Genomic DNA, 20484 nt, shown 5'->3' with positions numbered 1-20484 from the left:
AGCAGGACGGAAGCCTGTCAGGAGGCCTGTCGCCTGCCGCGGAAGTCAGCCTGGCGCCTTCTCCAGCTGACTCCACCCTCGCGGCCCAGGCAGCGGAGCAGGGGACAAGCCACTGCGCTTGGGGACACCTGAGTCCATGAGGAAGGGGGAAGCTGTCCCGAGGAAACCACGTTGCAGGACCCGAGGGGCATCTGGAAGGAGCGGGGCCCCTTCGGGCTACGGAGTTTGAAACGTTCTGGAAGCGTTTCCCGGAGAGTCAGACTCTTGTCCTCAGAACCTCCCCCACTTGCTCTCTTCTTGCACGTTTCCTCCTCCCGGTCTGACCTTCCCGAGGCCGAAAGCTGGCTTGAGACGGCTGACCGCAGCTCTGTGGGGCGGCCGGCGTCCCCCACGGAGCGCCAGGGGCACGTCACGGCCCACGGGCCGGCGGGCGCGGACGCGAGCCTGAGGGCGCGGGTGTCACGGGACTGACCTCCTGCACGTCCCTGGCTCGTGACCGGTCCCTGCACAAAGGGGCAGCGGTCACTGTGCCACAGCCCTCCCCGGCCGTGTGTCGGGACAGAAATTAGGGAGTTGTGGAAACCGTGGCTTCTTACGCAAAAGCCACGTCACCCTTTGAGAAGCAATCCTTGCTTTCTGGTCTCAGACCCCTTCACTCTTCACAATTATTAAGGGTTCCTTCCTTTCTACCATGTTGAAAATTTCAAGTGAGGGAAATTTTTATTTAAAAATAACAGTATACCAAATGAGGGCTGATTTTTTTTTTAAGACTTTATTTATTTATTGACAGAGAGAGATCACAAGTAGGCAGAGAGGCAGGCAGGGAGAGAGGAGGAAGCAGGCTCCCCGCTGAGCAGAGAGCCCGATGCGGGGCCCGATCCCAGGACCCTGAGATCATGACCCGAGCCGAAGGCAGAGACTCAACCCACTGAGTCACCCAGGCGCCCCGAGGGCTGACATTTTTGGTTCAAACCTGTATCCACCTGCAGAAAACCGGAAGAGGAGCCTTGCGTTACTTCTGCGAATGCGTTTAATGTCTGGTTTTATGAAGGACAACCAGGCCCTCACGCCTGCCTCTGCGCTCACCTGCGGCCGTGCATCGTCTTGGCTGAAGGCCCGAGGAAACCCCTCCTCACAGGCCTCCGGGGGAGGGGGCGGAGGCCCTCCTGGAGAGTGTGGACGCCCCGTTGGCGCCTCCCAGCCAGGCGCGGTGCGGAGTCTGAAAACGTGGCGAACACGGGTGTCTCCCCATTCCTGGGTTTCCCTCCCTTGGTCTGTCTTGCGCCTTGGGTGGGTTTTTCCCTCTGCGCAGTTGTCACACACACTTCGGTCCCTTGGCCAGCCGTGCTTGTGCGGCTGAGCCGTGCAGGTCCCTCCCCACGGGTGATCGGAGGTGAGCCCCCGTGACTGCGGGTGCAGGGTCGTTCCGGGAGCTCTGCGTATGCTCCAGCTGGTTCGGAACAAGCCGGGACCGAAAGCAGCAAGTCGGTCTGGAGACGCTGCCGCACTAAGGTCTCGCCTCTGAACGGGGAAGAACACGCTGGCCCCTTCATGCGCTGAGGGTGTAGTCGGGGGTTAGGGGTGCAGATGCCTGATCCCAGGAACAGCCTTGGGAACCAGAGGAAGGAGGAGTGGACAGAGGCACCCAGGAGCCTCAGGACGACGTGGGGGAGGCTGGGGAACCCTCGTCTGCCAATAGTTGCTCTGAGGGCAGCATTCCGGATGTGGCGTTCGCCTGAGGGACAGCTGTGGCCAGGTCCGAGGTGGCTTTACCCAGACCAGCCACCCAGTGTGCGCTGGGGTTGGGCAGCTGGGACACACACACCCACCCTAGCTGTGGGACAAAATGTGTTCAGCCGAGACATCAGAGAAAGGGTGACCTGTGCTGTCACCTGGCAGGCAGGCCGTGGGGAGGGACAGGGAAGAGTGGACGCAGGACCCCGATGCCCACAGCGCCTGGGCTGGACTGTGGGCTCCTGGAGTTTGGGGGAGGCCATCCGGGAGGAGCAGGGTTGAAAGAGGCTGGCAGTCGCCATGGGGGTCCCCTGAGTTCCCGAGCGCGCTCAGAAACTGGGCATGTGTCCGCGGCCGCGTCCCGGCGCCGGGAGAACGGTAGCCTTTGCAAGCCTGCGGTCTGTGCTCAGCCATGTGGGGTCCTCGCGAAAGGGCTTTTGCTAAATGGTCACAGACCCTGTCCACTGAGAACATGGTTTCTGGAGCTGTCACACCGACGGGTGGTCTGGATTTGAGTCTGCAAGGTGTCCAGGAGGCTCTTGGTTCTCTCTGGGCGTCTCCCCTCTGTGCAGACGGCCTCTGCCAGGTAAGCGCTGCTCCTGCAGGACAGGGTCAGAGGAGCCCAGGACCCCCAGGTGACGGTAAAGCACCGTCACGTAGCAACGGGGGGAGGTCTCGGTTATAAAGGACTAGAAGTGAAGAAGAAGACGAAGCGCGACTTTCTCTGGAAAGGCGGCCGTTCCGTGATGTTTCCTCGACTCTCCTTCCCCCCGCCCCCGCGGCTGTGTTGGGGAGGCGCGCCACCGGCCAGACTCTCGCCTCAGTGGACTCTGAAAAGTGGACGCATTGAAACCCTAAAATGTGAGCAATTCAGGGGAAGCTGATTCAAACCCGTAGCCAACTCCAAACACTTATGCAGATAAAAAACTCATCGTCAAAGAAACAGGTCCGTCTGATGACTAACCCTGACTCAGGTGGTTTCTGTCCTGTGTTCAGGAGACTCGCCCTCGGGGGACCTGAGAGCAGGGAGCCCTTCCGCTGCGGGCAGGGGGCAGCGAGCACAGGGCCCAGTACCCAGGGACCAGCCTGCACAACACGTATGGGTCTCTGAGCGCGAGGGGCCCACCGCTGCACGCCTGCTGTGGGGTGAGCCTCCGTGTGGGGCCACGTGTGCACACGTGTGTGCCGGCACACGGGCAGCATGTGCCTGGGCTTCCAGGGTCCTGGGACACACGCCAGCTGCCAGCACGGGGGCTCTCCTGCCTCATGAAGATGCTTTCCCTCCCACACGGTGCTGACTGCAAGTGTTTTGTGTCAATCAGTCACTTCCACTAGGATTTAATTTTGGTAAAGGTCTTTTTTTTTTTTTTTTTTTTTTTTTGCACTATTAGCTGTTGGAAACAAACCAATAAAAAGCAAGGTTATACTTTTAAATTCAAGAGTTTCCTGCATGTCATTTAGCTTGCCGACGTCAGTGGGGCCCTCAGACGCGAAGTCCGCTCAAGGCCCGACTCCCCACCCCTGATCTGAGCTCACTTGTGCTCCCTCGGTCTCCGTCTGTCCGTGTCGCTATCTTCCTCTGTGTGTTCGTCTCTGACGCTGGGTCTGTGTCTCCGTCTCCCCAGGGACCGTAGATCGCCTTGTCTTCACCGAAAATAAACTCGGCCCCTGCATTTCCTACCCAGCTGTCGCCCAGACCCCCCATTTCTCTCACCTCTGGCCTAAGCAGAAGCTTGCGTCCAGTGGGTGCCTGGGGGTGGCCTGGAGGGGCCCGGGTACAGGCTGTTCCCTGCTGCCCAAGTGATCGTATATCTCGGGTGTGCACAGAGCAGGGTGTGTGTCTCATAGCGTGGGGCGTAGGGCCCCCCGTGAGTGTGAGTGGGCCCCCTGGACCCTGAGTTCCATGCAGCTCCTCAGCACAGGCCCCGGCCCACCAGAGGCAGTTCCTGGAACAGCGGTGGGTCTGCTCCCCGCCACACGGCCAGGGAGCGGCAGCCGCACATCAGAGCCGGAGTGAAGAGGTCACCGCATTGTGCTGTGGTACAGCTAGTAGCCCCGACACTCTCGGGGCCCAGGGCAACATGCCCGGGAATCCCTGCCTTGGCTTGGAAATGCTCTCAGGCCCTGAGCTCACGGTCTCCTGTGACCCCTTGTGCATCACAGACCAGGTCGAGACAGAGAGGAGGCCACGGCACTCCATGTCCCCGGGGTGCCTCCTCGTCAGCCTGTGTGTGGAGGCCTCAGGGTGGGGTCCTCTGGCGCCCAGGGGTCCTGTGCAGGCAGACCCTGCAGCAGCCTGCTGGGGCTGCACGTCCCAAAGGAAGAATAAGCTGGGGCACAGAGCCCGCCCGTCCAGCAGGTGACCTCCCCCTAGGTCAGCACCTGAGGACCGCAGGGCCTGGTGCCCCGCGGCTGGGGCCGGAGGGGAGCAGCGGAGACCGGAGAGTTGTGCAGCTTCGGGGGCCCACGCCTGCTCCAGTGTGGCTTTGGGGGATAGGGCTGTGGGGCCCACGCCCGCTCCAGTGTGGCTTCGGGGGACAGGGCTGTGGGGCCCATGGCCCTTCGAGACGAGACGACGTCCCTCCCCGTGATGCTTGCTGGCAGCGGCGCTGGGCTCCGTCCGAGCTCCCCGAGGAGGTGGGTCCATCTTCCCCGGGTCTCCCCGCGAAGGCTGCCCGCAGAGACGGCCGGGAAGGGTGCTCGCAGAGAGAGGGGAACGCGCAGCCCTTGGACTGTGTCTCGGCTGCGTCCCGGCAGAATGCGCTGGCCTGAAGTTACTCTTCCTAAAGCCACAGAACGTCCTTCCTGGGGGCAGCTGTCCGCGTTTCAGCGCCCTTGTTCGGTACTTTGTCACGCAGATTCCAGCTGGCCTTTAACTCACCTGAAGCTTAGTTTTTAGAACCACGGAGCCCTCAGCTGTCCCGGGGTCCCCTGTTCCCGGGGAGCCCATCAGTCGTTCATCCGCTCATCCGATTCACTGAGCGACCACCGAGTGCCGTGCTGGGCAGGAGATAAGCCCCTGGGGGGCCCCACCAGCCCGAGAAGGCCAGGGACGCGCCGCGGCGTGCGTGGGAGTCAGGAGGGCGTCCGGCAGGCGGGGGTCTCCTGGGGCCACTCCCGGCTCGTCCTGCGACGCGGCGGCGCGCTGAGGCCCTGCGCACTCAGGGCTGTGGCAACTGTTAGGAAACCAGAAAGGCTCCCTCCAGGACTCGGGCCTCGCGTGGTTCATGTCAGGGACATCGTTGAGTCGGTATCGCACCTAATGCCTGCTCTCGACTCACCCCACACCCGTGACAGTGTTTGGTGGTTATTGTTACTGAAAATTCCGGAGTCCAAAGAAGAGAGGCGGAAGTGGATGAGATACAGGTGTTCTGCGTTCTGAGAGCACAGACTGTGCGGTGACACTCTGGACGTCAGCATTTCCCAACTTTACTCATGCACTGTGCAGCAGGCCAGGGTGATGCTCCGATTGGGTCCCGCACCCCTCAGGGAGTAGAAGCAGCCACCCGGCGCCTCCACAGGCCCCCAGACACAGCGGCCCTCTGTCCGTCCACACAGTCACCTAGGCAATGTGGGTGGACAGTGGGGGGCACTCACCGTGTCCCATCCCCGGGACGCCTCTGTGATGACCAAGTTCCAGGCCTGTGTCGTGCTTCCCCAGAGGGCTCTCGGGGGAGGTGCTGTGGCCTGGGTAGGGCGTGTTTGGCATTTGGGACGCTCGGCTGTTAGATGACGGAGGGCTCTCCACAGGCCCACCCTGCCAGGCCCTGAAGACTGACACCAGTGGAGATGAGCAAAAAAATAAATCATCCACACGCCCCTTGGAACCCGTAGCTCTTCTGTAAATCTGAGAAGCCCCGTCAGCCCGGGACATAGCCGACTCCGAATGAAACACATCAGTGTGACCGTCCAGTTCTGCAGTTTTGGTTCTCAAAGTGCACGTGGAGAAAATCTGTGTTCTGTGTCTCCCCACCTCCGCCACGTGCCCCCGGAGTGTGGTCCCTGCTCTATCACCCTGCAGAGCTGAGCCGCTTCCTAAAGGGACCGGGGATGCCCAAGGAAACAGGCCAGAGGGAGTGGGCTTCCGGGGCGCTGTACCGTGCTGGGCCCCGCGGGCCACAGAGCACTAGTCCTCTGGGCCCAGTTGAGAGCAGGTTGTTGCTAAAGCAACTCCACAGAGGGCAGGACACCCTACCCCCAGAGAGCCCCTACCTGCTGTCCTGCCCCCCCAAAATAGTGTCTGTGACCTGGCAAGGCCCAGCGTCACGGGATGTGCCAGCCCACTTGCTGCCATGAACTGGGCTTCATCTGTAAAATGTACTCAAAAGACCCTTGCTGAATCTTGGAGGGACGCGGCCTGTCCCCTCAAATGTTCCTCTGGTGCTGGCTTACCCAGGAGTGACACAGACATGGACGTAACACGAGAAGCCTCTGAGAAAAAAGCCAGTGGGACCGTGCCCTGGCTGGTCTGCGCTGTCGCATGCTGGTAAATCCAGAGAGGGGAGAGGAGGCCCTCCGCCCCTCAGCGCAGGGGAGACACCTGGCAGGTGGCATGGGCAGCCTCCCAAGGAAGCCAGGCCTTTGTTTTTAAATGACCTGAGTCGGTCTCTCCTGATTTGTTATGGAAAGGAGGACTGGTTGAGACCTCTTCCGATCACCTTCCAGCTGGCAGGAGACTTCTGCAGTGTTTGACCTGAGCAGCTCTGGACGCGGCATCTGGGCAGGGGAGGGGCTCCCCAGGGGGTTGCCAAGGACCCGGGCACGTGGACCCGAGCAGAATCCCATGGGACATTCCCCGGAATGAATGGGCCCCTGAGAGCCAGATCCGTGCTGCTGCCGGGCACCAGCGAGTGGTGAGGTAGTGAGACCCCGGCAGCCGGCAGGCAGAGAGCAGACCGCGCTGGGCGGGCGGGCACTGCCCAAGGCACCCTCGCTGCGGGTGTGAGACGCTCCCGGCCGTGGACCCTGCAGAGATACACCAGGGCGCCCGGGCTCAGGAGAATGCCCGCGGGACAAGGTGTACCCGCGCACCTGGTAGGGGCTTAGCCCCAGGCCGGGACCCTCCCCCAAGGCCTGGCTGCGCCCAGCCGGCCTGCCCTGTGTCCTGTGACCGCAAGGCCCCTGCCCACGACACCCACCCTGCCCGAGCCGCCTGGCCAGCTGCAGAAGGTCCAGCGCATCCGGGGGCCGGCGTCCGTGGTGAGCAGGGGCTGGGGCTGTTGGCCTCGGTGGAACCAGAGGGTTGGGCCTGACGTCAAGGGGCAGCCCCAGATGCAGACTGAAATGAGGAGCTTGCTGCTTGCTGCCCGAGAGTCCAGTCACTGGCCAACATGCAGCCGGTGACCTGGAGTCCGAGAGTCGCATCTCCCCTCCCCCACCTCTCTGGGCCCCGCATCTGCCCCCAGGCCTGAAAACCATCGGGACGTTTGCTTTCTTCTGTCAAAGCCGCAGACACCCTGGCAGCAGCAGGGCTGTCCCTTAGGGCCTCCGAGGAGCGTCACCAGGGCCCTGCCCGGCTTCGCCTGCTTAGAGAGAGCCTTGAGCCGCTCGGCGGCCCCGCCACGTCCGCGGGCAGCACAGCGCCAGCCAGCGGCAGAGGGGACACGTCGCCCGAGAGCCCTGCCCACCGTCCATCTGTGCCCGTGTCAGCGCTTACGGACCAGATGCTGCCTGTTGCTCACTGACCATCTGCTCCCGAGCTGATGAAGTGTCCCTGTTACCGTGGCAACAGAGTCCTTGATTGGCGGTGGCACCACAAACATTCGCTGCTCAGGTTTCTCTTTTATCTGTGCTCCGGAATGGGGCTGGGGGAGGGGGCAGGTCTCGGGCTGGGGGAGGGGCCCCACAAGGAGAGGAGCCGGGTGGGCGTGAGGAGGGGCAGGTTCCTCTGTGTCGCCCTTTCGCCCTGCTCCCCTGTGCCGCCCGCAGTGCCCCCCCCCCCCACCTCTGGGCCGGCAGCCCTGTGAGCAGGTGCAGCTGGGAATTCCGCTGACAGATCTGGTGGGGGGGGGGCAGTCACAGCGCTGTAAGGACACTGACCCCGGGCCCAGGCTCTTCCCCTGCACCAGGAGGCTGCCCAGGGCGTGTGGCTGTGGAGCCCTCCTGAGTCCTGTGCTGCCTGCTTGGGTGACCATCCCCAAAGCAGGCAAATGTCCCCGGTACTGAAGCATCGGGCACCTGCCAAGGGATGAGAGGTCTCGGGCAAGACAGAACCTTTGTTGTGTCCTGGGAATTGGACACCACAGAGCCGGATTCCATCTGTCCCACCAGTTCTCAGTGTCAGCGGCAAGAGCCGCCTCCCTGGATGGGACTCCGGGGCTGCCTTCTCTTTGGGTAGGGCCTGGGGACGCTGCCCAGTAGCACAGACACTCCATTGCACGTGGAGGCCAGCCAGCCCCTGGGCCCTCGTGAGCAAGAAGCTGGGCCTCGTGCTGTACTGAGAGAGCCTGTTGGTCTCAGCCGCAGATTCCCTGGGAACCAGTGCTCCTGGCGGCCACACGAGCTGAGGAGCCACCTCTTGTGACAAGGGAGCCCACCTCAGTGGCCGTCGGCAGGCCCACCCAGAGCCTTCCCGTTCCCCAAAGAAAGAAGGCCCTGGACTGCCGTGGCCCACTCTGCTCCCAGTGCTCCATGAAATTCCCTTTAGGGGTTGGTTTGTGGCAAATTTGAGAACGTGACCTTCCCACAGTCACCGAGGCTGGTGTCACTGTCCTGGTCTTGGCGCCCCGCACATTTTATCAGCATGGCCCTTCCCACAGCCAAGGCTGACCTGGGCTCACCTGTCCTCCGACCTTGACTGGAGTCCTCCTCCCAAACCCCTCCCAAACTCCAATCACACCAGCTTCTCTAAGGCCTCCTCCATGAGCACGTGTGTGTGCATGTGTTTACACATGTGGGTATCCACATGCACATGTGTCCCTGTGGGTGTCGTGTGCACCTCTCTGTGTGCATTCTGTGGATACACGTGTCTGTGTACGTTCCGTGAGTACACGTGTCTGTGTGCGTTCCGTGGGTACATGTGTCTGTGTGCACGTGTGTCCACATGGGTGTCGTGTGCACATGTGTCTGTGTGAGTGTCATGTGCACCTCTCTGTGTGCGTTCCGTGGGTACATGTGTCCGTGTGCACGTGTGTCCGCGTGGGTGTCATGTGCATCCCATGTGTCGTGCCCACCCAGTGTTGGTCCAGCAAGCAGTCCCTCCTTGTCTTGTAGGAACCTGAACTCTGTAATGCAGGCACTTCGTTGCTTCTTAAATTATATTTTACTTTATCATTCATTATCACAGCTTATGAGCATAAAATAATGTTTTTTAAATATAATTAAAATCTGGCCTCCCAACGACTTCCAAGCTACCTGACGAACACGTGCTGGGCACCGAGTGGCACAAGAGCAAATCAAACTTGGAATTTTCCCAAAACAAAACTCCCATTAGTCTGTATTATCTCAACTGAAATTAAAAATATAAATTTCTCCCTCAGTATCATTCATCTTCTAATTTCCAGCAGCTGCGCACCAAAGACCCGTTTCCAGCTTACTTGGGTAGAGTGGGAAATGCAGAGCCCGAGTCGGGCCGGGCCCCTCCCTGTCTGCCCCAGACAGAGGACAGAGAGCATCCGTCACTCACTACTGAAGCCTGACGGACGGTCGGTGTTCTGTTTCTTTCAGGGGAACAACATCCTGAGCCTCGCTTCCAGGGTGTTTTAGGGAAGCAGGCGTGACTTTGACGAAAAACACATCAGCAAACAGAAAACCATCAACTAATCTAATATATAAATAGCACTGAAAATCCCAAAGAAGTTCTTAGCAAACAGAATCTAGCAGTGTGTTAAAAAGATGACATACTGTGACCAAGTGTTTTTTCCCACCGTAGCAGGAACGGCTCAATATCAGATCTATGGATATAAACTCCATTTGTAGAACAAAAGGGAAGAATATGATTGTCTCCATAGTTACTGACAAAACACTGGATGAATTCGACATTCACTCTCTTTTTAAAACGTTCACGATCAACTAGAAATTGATGAATACTTCCTGACATCACTGATGACGTGCCCCGACCTGACAGCCACACGGCTGGGGAGTGCCAGGATCGTGCCCACGGCCTTCAGTGCATCCCGGCCACAAGAAGGCAAAGCCGCGGACGCATTGACTGGGGTCTGTGTCCCCGGCCAGCACGGTGTTGTCAGCTGCAGAACGTGGAATTACGACGGTCAAGGGGATCATGTGTTTTTTTTATGGTCCATCTGGAAACCCTAGAGAAACCACAGAAACAAACGCACAAAGGTGAGAGAATTTGGCAAAGTGTATAAAATCGGGAAGAAGAGCCACTGGGAAATACCCTAGAAGGAAAGACTGCCTTTATCAACAGAGGACCCGCCACGGACGTGTGCGGTGAGGAGGACATGCGGCTGCCGTAGCAGGAAAACTGGACAGTATCCTCGAGGGGCCCGGACAGCCGGCGCAGGCAGGTGCTCGACCGAATGTCGTGTGGTGAGGGCGCCCTTTCTGCAAAGCTAACCTGCCCGGAGGGTGCAAACTCCCAGTGAAGTGCTAACTCGGGGCGGGGGGCAACTGGGGTCTCCGTTCGCGAAGCGTCTGACTTTTGACTTCAGCTCAGGTCATGGTGTCACCATCTCAGGATGATGAGATCCAGCCCTGCGTCGGGCTCTGTGCTGGGCGGGGGGGTCTGCTGGGGGTCCGCTCTCCCTCCCACTCGGCTCCTCCCCACCCCTCGCTCCCTGGCTCTCTATCTATAAAATAAAATCTTCTAAATAACGTTAACTCGCTTTCGAGGAATCTAGACAGGCTAAATGAAAATTCGTGTGAGAAAAGAAATAAGATTAGGCTGGACAAACCCAAAAGAAAAAGCTGTTTCACGTATTAGAGCATCATGAAGCTACAAAGTATGTCCCGCTGGTACGTGCACGAGCAGGGCATGGACCCAAGATGCTCGCAAACATTGCATAAAAGTGTTTAAATCACTGGGAAGCAGATTTCCCTACAGTGACACGGAGGAGCGAGGGTGCGTCTGTAGGAAAACTATAGGGCCCAGGCATGAAGGGCTGGGCTGGGCTGGGGGAGTGAGGACCAGGCTGGGGTAGGTGTGAGTGGCTTTGTGAGCCCAGAGCCATGGGGAGTGTGTCCTCTCCTGGTCACAGACCGTCCTAGAGTGACCCTTGTCCCTTCACCATAAGGTCCCTACCCTCAGGGGACGTGCCACCCCCCGCCCCCAGCCTCGTGTTGACTTCTACAGTATCAGCAGGGCTCGGAGCAGCCTGGTGGGGCCCAGACTTCTGGGTGAGAGCCACCAGCAGGAGGGCACCTTCTGGAATGTAGCTGCTCCCAGGCTGACGTGGGCCTCGCCTAGTGGTAGGAGGCGCCAAACGCCAAACGCCGAAGGGCTGTTGGGCCATCAGCAGTGGTGCCCACGCCAGCTTCTCTGTCCACAGGGGCCACGGAGCCCACCAGTGGGCCCCCCCAGAGAATGACCACAAGCCGCCGGAGTTTCCAAGCACACAGCCCGTTGCGTATGGTTCCCGCAGAACAGTCCTGCTTCCCGTCAGAGCACGGGGCCTCTTCCAAACCATGGAGGGGCTGTCAGCACCCAAACCTGTGTCTTTCCTTACTTGTGCTTTGGGTTCGAGAGCCTGCCGGCCTCAGGAGTAGCGTTTCCCCATGGACAGCGGGATGACACCGGCAGCAGGGCCGTCTCTGTGACAGCAGGACAAACCGAGGCTGTGAAAGCAGAGACTCCATCACGGCTGAGTGGGGGGCCGCTCCGCAGCAGGCCTGAGGTCCTCCTGGCCTTGCCTTCCAGCGGTCAGCACAGCTCTGCGCCCGAGAGCAGGACCGGCGCCCCTGCCGTGCGAGCACGAAGGGGAGGCTCCAGAGCCTCCAGCTCCGGGCTTTGACACAGGGGCTCTTTTCCTGGTTTTCCTGCTTGGAGCCCGAGCCCTGAGACGCACATGGTGGTGCTCAGGCCGCGGTCTACTCCTGGCTTTCCCTGCCTTCGTGCCCCCAAGCGCTGCCAGCGGCCTCGCATTGCCCAGCGCCCGAGGTCTGCGGCCCCAGGGGGCGATCTGGATGCGTAGGTGTTGAGGGGCCCCAACCTTGGTGGCGGGTGAGCAGTCCTCACCACTGCGGAGCCCGTGGCGCCCCAAAGGCTTTGAATCCCCCACTGCGAGGTCACACAGGGCCCCCACCGAGGGCAGGGGAACGGGGCCATAAGGCCCTAGCATCCTCTGGGACCTTGGCTGCGAGGGAGGACCCACCATGGCCACAGACTCCTGGACACGAGCTGGCCTTTGTGGAATGCAGGGGAAACCCCTGTTGGGCCCCTGCCCGAGGGGCATTGGAGCCCACCACCCAGCCACCAAGGAAGCAAGTCTGGATGGCACCTGTGTCCCCCGGTTGGTTTGTAGCGGAGGTCAAAGTCTAAGGCCCACGAGGTGACCTCATCTCCAAGACACAGCAGAGCTCTGTTCCCACTCAGCCAGACTCGGGCTGCGAGAACCCCCCCCCCCCCCGGCCCTGATGAGGACGGGAAGATACAGTCCGAGGTCCTACTGGGGCCATTCAAAATGGCTTTTCCAAGTCAGCCTGCACTGCAATTAGCTTTCTCTGGTTTTATGAGAACAGTCTCAGCCAGGCCCAGGCAAGCTGCCCCTGGCCCAGAGGAGCGTGTAGAGGTGGGGATTAGAGCAGCGAGGCCCTGGGAGGCGTTTCTAAGTCTCCCAAACAGAGAGTGAGCGTCTCTTCCTGCTGTACTTGTCGGCGTGGATCCGAGGGAGGGCCTGTTTGTCGCCTGTGGATTAGTTCCCAGAGAAAACACGGCAGCCCAGAAACAAAGCCTCTAGGCCCCTTCTACAATTTACAAAGTGAAAAACCCTCAGTACATTTCCCGGTAATTTGTTCAAAGCCACAAAGCTGTCCGCGTACTGCACCAGGATTCAGTCTCGGGGCGGGGGGGCCTGGAGCAGGACAGCCCCTCCCGGCCACGGGCAGGGGTCTGAGAGTGTGTGAGCGGGACGGAGAGCGTGAGCGACGTGCTTTCTGAGGTCAGGGCGCCCCACCCCACGGGGAGCACGGGGCCCTGCCTTTCGGCCCAAGAGGTGGCACCTCTCCGGAAATGCATCTCAAGGGATGAGGAGAGAATCCATGGGTCATGTCGGGGGAGTTCACTCAGGGAAGAAATGGAAGTTAGATCTTCTCTGTAGAATGAACTCAGTGTGAACACGGTCCAAGGGGCCAGAGCCCAGACGCAGTTCACCACGGAATTTCTGGTTCTGGGGTGCAGACTTGGGTATGTGGCTGACATGGCTCCTCCCTGGGACTCGGGTCACATCCCCAACACATGCAGGCCCCAGCTGGGCCCGGCCAGGCCACAGAGGACGCACAGAGCAGGCCAGACATTGTCATGGGTCACCGGGGCCTGGGGTGCGGAGCTAGAACCTGCCTCTGGCAGCCGGGTTGGCAAGTGGCCCCTCCTCGCCCTCCCCCAGCACCCCCACACAAAACCTGGCACACATTTCTGGCGGATCTCCCAGACCTGAGAAGAACTCATGGCTTTACAAAGTGGCAGGCAAAGGAGAGCATCAGAACCTTTGTGATTTCGGAATACTGGAAACATGCAGAAAACCATCTTTCCCAAACAAAGTGCATTTCTTCTTTGTCCCAAGTGCCTTCTTTCACTGGGAATGGCATCGCGCTCTGATTTACAGATGAGCACTGGCTCCGGAAGCTTCCACCTGTTGCCGGGCAGCTGGGTGGGCACCTCCCGCTGGGTGCCCCTCCCTGGCAGGGCCCGGCTCCAGGTTTACGCCCGTACAGCTGTTCTGTTTCGGCCGCACGGTCATGATTACGGTCATCTCGACCTCCTGGGCTGACTGAAACAGATGCTTCTCGGTATCTTTGATCAACGCGCAGAGGGTCTGCCTGCGATCGTGAGCGCCACATGTGCTCACGGGAACAAGGAGTGTGCCTGGGTGTGCGGGGCGTGCGTGGAGAACAGCTCAGGCCACCCTCCACCAGGCTGAGGGGTCCTGCGCTCTGTGGCCTTCATGGGAGAGCCCAGGATCCCACGACCTGACCTGTCCACCCTGTTCCTCCTCCAGGATGCGCACACAAGCACACACACATGCGTCACACAACTGCACGTATGCACGCTGGCCCCGCTGGCCCCCGCTGGCCCCCGCCCGGGCCCCACAGCTGGAAGCAGCTTCCTGGGCGCCGCGCTCTTGACGTCAGGGGCCCCTTGCCTTGCGCACTTCCCTCCCGCGGCTTCTCCTTTGAGCCCTGGGTGGAGGGACGCGGTGCCGCAGGAATTCCCGCCACTTCCTGTCCTCTTCCGGCCCCTGCCTAGAACTTTCCTCAGCAGCCAGTCCCTGCACTGGTAGGCTCTGCCACCGTCTGACCGCAGACCCTCCGGCCCTGGCCATCTAGCCACCCGTGCCCTTGTGCTCTGGGCTCCCAGACCTGGCACACCGTGTCCCCCATCCCTGCAAAGCCCTTGGCTCCAAGCCTGTTGCTCTGTTGGGTTTCTGGGAGGGCACCTGGCGAGACAAGGCCTCACGGCCCCCGCAGGATGCCCCTGGCTGTGCCCCGGTCCAGGTCAGAGCAGACACAGCTGCCGGGGCCTGAGGGTAGGCTGGGAAGTGGGTGCAGTCCCTGCACGGGGTGAGACCTTCACCCCAGTGTGCCTGCCCATAGCACAATGTTGGCAAATACACAATGACGTCACACGGTAAGGGTACCACCCGATGCTTTCCTGAGACCCTGTGTTCTCCGAGTAGCTCTGCAGCCTTAGCGTGTGACAGGTCCCCAGGAGCTACAATAGGACATATGCTGGGATCTTGGAACAAGTGGCTTGTGCAGAGGACAGAGGAAGATGAAGAGCTTGTAAGTAAATGCGAGAGGACCGTGGTCTGGAAGGAGGCACGGGGGTGCGGCTCTGCCTATAGCTGGGCCCCTGTGCAGCCTCACCACCCAGCTCGCTTGTCCTGAGCAAAAGACAGAGCTGGGCAGGGCCAGGCGCCCCTCCTCGCCTGCAGCCAGGGGCTCTGCTGTCCTTCTCCGGGCGATGTCATCACTGCAGGACATCAGCCCTTCAGGTGCCAGAAACAGCTCCTTCACTTTTTTGTGAACAAGGCGTCCCACAAGGCTCTGGAAAGCAGAGTCCCCTACACCTGGGGGAAGGCGCAGGGCCTTGGCCTTGGGCAGGGGGCTCAGGTTCAAAAGAAGCCGTACTGGCACTTGTCCTGCCCTCCAGCTGGCTGGAGGCAGAGAGGCAGGGTTGAAGGAGAAAGGCCCCAGACAGGGACCCTGCTTGCACCGCCCACTCACTTTTTCTAAGAAGACATGGTTGGTGTCTTTGGCTTGGAATAGGGGTATCGTTTGTAACTGGAACGTGGGTGCCTTGCAGATTCCTTAATTCAGACCCCTTGGCCTCGAGCACGTCTACAAGCTTAGATAAAACCCTCAGGACCCCGCGGGAGGACCTCAGACTTTGCGCTCAGAACCACAGGTGCTGGGTCCTGTCCAGGGTTCAGGACAAGGCGGGCCTGTTGCCCCTGTGTTTGAGGCAAGTGGCCGGGCCTTCTTACTCCTTAATGCCCGGTCTCTGTGGGGACGACCCCTGGAGACCCTGACCCCTGGAGACCCTGACCCTTGAAGGCCAGAGTCCCATAGGCCTCTCAGGGACAAATCTGCCCACAGCAGCACTGGGACCCTCTGCCTGGGATCTGGGGTCTGCTGGGCTGGGTGCCCACCCCCAGCCCCCAGTAGCCATCGAACGGCCTCCCCGCAGAGTTGGCGGGCGAGCACGCCGGCACCAGGATGGGAAGGGGTTGCCAGAGGAGAGCCCTGGGGCCTTTAGAACTATGTGACTACAGGCTGAGGCATGGAGAGAGCCCTGACCGGGACCAGGTGCAGCCCGGGGGCAGAGGAACAAGGTCAGCAGCCCCAGGAACAGAGGACCCACGGGCGCTACTGGCGGCGGGATCAGGCACGTCCTTAAGAGCTGGTGCAGACGGTGGGAAAGCCCACGCAGAGCTCTGGGAACAGCCTGAGCTGTGGGAGCAGATTCACTCAGTCATATCCATGCACCGACTAAAACGGGCATCGAGTCTGACTCTGAGCCAGACACAGAAAACAGAAAGTGAGTGAGAAGAGGTCTTTCCGCCCAGGCGCTGGGGAAGCAAGCCTGCATAGACAGGAAAAGCTGGAGAGAAGAACAGAAAAGCCTGGACTGGAGACACGTCCCAGAGAGCCCACAGGGTCCAGGACCTACATCCTCCGGGACGGGGAAGTCACAGACTCCCCTGGATGGTGGGCGCTGCTGTACGTCAGGTCATGGAGTGTCCAGCAGGCCAGGCCCTGGGAGGTGGGGTGTGTGTGGAGCGTAGGAACGAGCTCTGGGGGACGGGGAAATCGGCACGGGCTGGGGGAGGCAGGGGAACGTGCTCGAAGGACGCGGCGATGAACAGTGTGCTTGTTCTGCTAAGGACTCTAGACCTCTGGGGAGCGGTGGGAGTGATGCAGATATTTAAGTCTGGGAGTGACATATCGGACTTTTCCTACAGGACAGCCTTGCTGGCAATGGCCTGGCCAAGGGAATGAGGTGACAGCGTGGACAGAGGTTCTGTGGGGACAAATAAGAGAATCAAGGTTCCCAGAGGAGCGCACTGAAGGCTTGAGAAAGGAGTTACCAGGACTGTTGGCCTGTGCACAGCCCGGACCCAGAGCTGTGCTCCACGAGCTGCCCACAGGCTCCCAGAAATAGTGACTCAGAAAAAAGGTAACTTGCTCCAAAATGTGAGGTAGAATTAAGATTCAAACACTTATATTATACCCAGGAGCCCAAACCAACCCCATTTTTACGCACTTCCCGCTGATTCTCTCTCACACAGGTTACTGGCTCGGTGCACCGACCTCGGGCCGTGGGCAGAGGTCGGGAGCTGTTCCTGCCTCTGGGCCGCTCCACACCCCCACACGGAGCCCACCCTCCCGCCTGGCCAGGTCTCCGCAGGCACCGCGGACTCAGGTGGGGCCGGGCGGACACCTGCTCCCTCCATCTGGGGCACTCCCTGCACGGGGCGGGGGGGGGGGGTGCTGTGGGCCTCTGCTCCAGCGGTACCTTTCCCAAGCCCATGGCCCACCGCCAGGGTGGAGACGCTCCCTCTCCTCGGGGTGCTAGTCTCAGGCAGTGACTGTACCCCTGTATGTGGGTTATTTCATCAGTAATTAAATAATTGCCTGTGTCTCTGGCTGAGCCACGTCTGTGCCAGGACAAGGCTTTGCTCATTATTACACCCCAGCACCCAGAATGCTCCCTGGCAGGTAGTATGTACTCAGTACACGTTGAGTGATCACGTTAATTTTGTCCCTTGCTCCATGACCGACACAGACCTACCGGTCTTTCTGCCGTCCCATGAACATAAAATGCCATCTAGCCTTTGGTTGCTTTCTTTCTCCTGGAATGATCTCCATCCACTTCTTGGTTAACCCAAATCCTGCGTGTGCTGAAAGGAATGCTTTAAGCTGTAGGTAACTGAGTCTAGAATAATGATGACTTCGGCAAATAGACGGTCTCATGGGATAAGAAGTCTTGAGGTGGGAGCTTAGGGCCAGGATACCAGGGCACTGGGTGAGCATCTCTGGGGTTCTCTTGGCCTCTCCTCATGGTCACAACATGACTGCATCAGCCCCACGTATCACAGGCTCACACAAAGCCCCCAAAGCCAGACAAAAGAGGGAGTGGGCATGAAAACGTCCAGCTTATAGGGGTTAGCAGACGAGTTAGTAACTACTTTTTCTAGCCACCAGAGACCCCGAAAGTCTCTGTTCATCCCCAACAGAGTTGCAGGGTGTGTGTGGACCCGTCCGAGGAGAAGGGAGCAGAGAGGGTGGAAGCGCCGTGCAGGTGCTTGGGTAGCCAAGCTGAGAAGAAGCAGTTCAAGGGGCGTCTTCACTATTTGGCGAAAGCAAGCAGTGCGGGGCCTGGATGCTGAGCCCATGTGGACAGCTGAGCCTCAGAATCAGACGGAAGAGGTGAGCTCACTGGCCGGGCTGGAGGCTCCACCTGACTGACCACAGGGATGGACTGGCCCCAGCCCCCCTGGCTCCCTCTCCCCTGCCCAGGGCCATCCTGCCCCCCCCCGCCCCTCACCATCTCCCCCCCCCCACCCCACCTGGTTTGCTCTCCCCCCCCCTCCCAGGCTGCTCCCTCCCCTTCTGGGCCACACACAGCAGGTGCGACGCAGCTCCGCAGCTCCGGGGCCCCTCCGAAGAAGGCAGAAGTCCAGGGAGTGCTTGGAGGGGAAACACCTTGCTGTGCTCCCGTGTTCGGAGGCAGGAAGTTTTTATCAAGGTTGGAGGTGGTCCCTGGGTGAAAAGCTTCCTGAGCTGGACTGGAAGTGGTTCTCACCGTGCCGGCCCCTCTGTGTGGAGAGTTGTCAGCAGCCCCTGGACAATACACAGAGCTATGAGGACAGACAAGAGGAGGCTGTCCCCTGGCTGGACTGGGAGTGGAGGGGTTGGGGTGCCGGTGGCCCTGCAGGGTCCCGGCTGGGGACCAGGTGTCTCGGGGCACTAGTGCTCCTCCCAGGTCACCTGCCGAGCTCATACCATCTCCCTTCCTCTCGGCACAGAGCCGGTGGCTGAGGGTGCCCAGGCTTGGGTGGGAAACAGAGTGTCTCCTGAGACCTGCTAGGCAGGTGTGCTTTGGAAGGCCGGCTACGGTGCAGCCCCATCTACACTGGCGATTCCAGGACCCTAGAAGCCGGCCCGCAGCTGCAGAGATGATGCCGTCCGACCCTGCCCTTCCCGGTTGTGGGGCAGAAAGGCTGTCCGGGAGAGCCTGGCAAGCAGTGAGCTCTGACTGTGCTCAGGAGCCCTTGAAAGAAGACCTCGGGCTGCCAGTGCTGCGCTCTGGTCGGCTCCCGGTCCCGCGGACAGTGAGGAGGCCTGTCTGGGCCACAGGAAGCTGAGACGGACCCGTGGGCTAGGACCCAGGTGCAGACACCCGCACCAAGGGCCCGATTCCTTGCGGTGGAGGCTCGCTGAGGGCTTTGAGCACAGGAGGGGCAGGATGGAAGTCACGGTTCTTGGGGCCGCCTGGTGCGGCTGGAGGCCCGTTGCTCCAGGAGCTCTGGGAGCTGTGAGGGGGAGGCCGTTGCGCGGGGCGCCAGGACCTCTAGTGAGTGAGCTGGGAGCTTGTCCATATTTGGACCGGCAGGAATGCCCTGAATAAGCCTTGGGGTCTTCTCTGGAGACCCGGACTGGCAACACCAGGGCCCTCACGCGGGCAGAGGCAGCAAGCAAGCAGCAGGGGCCCTGGGGGCGCGGGAAGGTCCTCAGCTGCAGCGGGTGACAGGAAGGAGGTTTCTCTCCAGGGGACAGGGTGATGGGGGTTGTCCCAGGGAGGGTGGAAGCAGCTTAGAGACCGAAAGAGAAGCTCTGAAGTTGCCTTGAGGGGAGCACTGGGGGCTGCTCACGCTGTAGACACACGTGTGGGCCAAGCGGACCACGGGGACCTGGCGGGGGGACTTGCTGCAGACTGGCCTGCGTGGCCTGCCTGTGGCCAGCATCCCTCAGGACGTCACCTGTCGGCTCCTGCCCCGTCTCCCCCAGACACAGAGACAGAGGCAGCGGGCCCCACGGACTGGAAGAGCCCTCCCTGGGTTTAGCCTCAGGGACTTGATGTTTGGTCTGGCCCAGGGACCGGCCCAGGTCAGCATAGGCCATGGAGCAGCCCCACAGCCCCCGCAGCTCGGGGAACCAGCAGGGCTTGACGCTCCCCCCATCACCCCGCAAGGCAGGCCAGGCCCTCAAGACAGGGGACGGTCAGTGAAGACACCAAGAAAGGCATAGAAAAGGGTCTCAGAAATCCTAAAAGAAGAAGTCCCATTTACAAAGAGAATCTGATGAAAGGTCTTAAAACGCGCAGTCACGGGCCTTCCCATGCTCTGCTGCTGAGAGGCAGTGAACTGAACGGGGAGACACACTTACAGACGGACGTCACGTGCAAAAGGAAACAGACCCTTGGCTTTGTTTTTGGGTGACTTGGGGGCACCTCATGCAAGTCCAGCCGATGGTGGCGTCCCGTATGGGCGGTGCCTGCCTGGGTCTGGGCCCCGCGTCCGCTCCTTGGCTGCACAGAGGCGGTTCTCAGCACTGCAGAACGCTGCCTCCGTTGTTTCCACTGAAACAGGGAATGTACACGAGCAAAAAGCAGGAGTTTGAGGTGACGCACAAGTGCGGTGTCACCCGCACACCGTGAGCCGGTGGGGAGCACACCAGCCGCCCCCCGCGGACACGGGACCGGACTCTCAGTCCCAGCTCTGCTCCCGGGCGGGGTGCGCGCAGGGACGGACGCGCATACATCCTTCCCTGCGGGACGCGGACCGCCGTCAGGCTCGGGTCTGCGCTGGCGGTGTCTGTGCACAAAGCCAGGGGCTGATGCCTCAGAGCCCCCCTCGGCTGCTCCTGTCTGTGCCCTCCACAGCCCTCTCTAGGCACCACCGCCCAGCACAGGGACTGGTCTTCCTGACGTGGGTCGTGTGTGTCAAATAGTCACGCGAGCAAGGAAATGCTCGTGGGCTTTGCAGCATCAACACACACTGATTAAGCACCTGCTAGTGGCCAAGTTCTGGGGCTGCGTGTGCAGGGGTGGGGTGAGGGGAGGTGGAGACACAGGTGTCCCCAGGACACTGGGCCAGCCCTGCGAAGAGGACCCCCAGGCCCCAGTCAGTG

The sequence above is a fragment of the Mustela lutreola genome, chromosome 6 (genome assembly GCF_030435805.1).
Source record: "Mustela lutreola isolate mMusLut2 chromosome 6, mMusLut2.pri, whole genome shotgun sequence".
NCBI classification, from domain to species: Eukaryota; Metazoa; Chordata; class Mammalia; order Carnivora; family Mustelidae; genus Mustela; species Mustela lutreola.
Note: the sequence above shows the minus strand (reverse complement) of the source record.